The sequence below is a fragment of the Trypanosoma theileri genome (assembly GCF_002087225.1).
Source record: "Trypanosoma theileri isolate Edinburgh chromosome Unknown TM35_Tth_29_V1, whole genome shotgun sequence".
Lineage (NCBI taxonomy): Eukaryota > Euglenozoa > Kinetoplastea > Trypanosomatida > Trypanosomatidae > Trypanosoma > Trypanosoma theileri.
In genome coordinates this window covers 351274-352951 of record NW_021639871.1, presented here as the reverse complement: position 1 = coordinate 352951, position 1678 = coordinate 351274, and positions in this window count along the sequence as shown.

The window sequence follows — 1678 nt, the reverse complement described above, 5'->3', positions numbered from 1 at the left end:
TTTTTTTTTTTTTTCTCTTTGCTGCTACTACTACTGATAATGTTGAAGGAACAGCGCGACACCAAAGACCAGAGAGAGAGAGAGAGAGAGAGAAAGTAGTAATTCTAATAATACTTGAAATACTCATAGATAAAAGAAAGAGAGAGATGGTGGGAGTGAAGAATTTGCAGAGGATCAGAAGAACAAACAACACACGAGGGCACCAATAAGGCTAATATGATAATTTAAATCAAGGCATTTCCTTCTTTTTTTTCCCACCTTTTTTGCCTACAACTACCGAGTAAAACAAATGGAGAAGAGAAAAACTAAAGAACAAGAAATAATAATAATAATAATAACAAAAAAAAAACTGAATTAACAAAAAAAAATTAAATTAAAAGGAAAAAAAGGGGGGAAATAAAGGATAGAGAATAAACTATCTGTTTTTTTATTCCTGAAATCTGCTGTGTGTTTCGCTCCTGTGGTAAGTATTATATATATATATATATATATTATATATATATATATATATATTCGCTTGCTTATTCATTCATTCATTCATTCCATCTCTCCATCTCTCTCTGTGTATGTGCATCTCTCCGTTTGTGCGTACCGAGAATGTGTTGAAATAACGTGTATGTGTTTGTATATGTTTGTGTATGGTTTTGTTTCTCTCTCTCTCTCTCTCTCACTCACTCTCTGAATAATAATAAGAAGTAAAAAAAAAAAAAAAAGTGATTTGAAAACTGTATTAATGTTATTGAATGTGTTATTCTGGCTTGAAAGCCGGATTTGTGGGGTGATTGATTGATTGATTGGTTGATTGGTGTTGAGAACACAATAGAAAAAGTATCCGGTCAGCGCGGAGTCTCCGCTAGAAAAGTTCAGAAGAATGGAAATAAAGAAATGAAACGTAGGATGAATAAGAAATGCGTTTTTTCTTTTTTTTATTTATTATTCTTAAGGAATTTTTTTGATTTCTCTCTCTCTCTCTCTCTCTCTTGATTACTACATCAAAAAAAAAAAAGAAAAGAAAAAAAACATATCTTGCAAGACAGATCCATTAGTAATAAATAAATACTCCTGGGTACTACTACTATTACGAATACGAATACTATTGCTACTGTCACCATTATCAGAAAAGAATATTGGAAGCAAAAAAAAAAAAGAAAAGAAAAGAAAAAGACAGTAGCATAAGAGCCATGATATCATCATTATGGAAAGTTCTGTCAAGACCTGAGTAAATCTACAAAAAAAAAAGGTAGTGGTTCTTTTGTATCTTGGGGGAAAAGGGAAACGAAAGTTGTCGTATTCTTATTACCCACTACTATTTAATATTGTGATTATATATATATATATATGTATATATATAGAATGGATGTGGTATGTATGTATCTATCTATTGGGCACCAGAAAAAAAATGTTAATTGTGATGATTACTAATGATGAATTATTGTTATTATTGCAGATGGTGATAGTAATGCTAAAGAGAGAGAGAGAGAGAGAGAAGAGGTGTGGGGAGTGGGAGGACAGCAATAGAGAACAAAAAAAGAAAAGAAAAGAGAGAGAGAAAAGCAAAATGGTAACTGTGTATATAAATAGGAGAGTTTCATTGTGTAAAAGAAGAAGAAAAGAAAACTTCCCTATTAATAGTTATTATTATTATTATTATTATTATTATTATTATTATTATTATTAT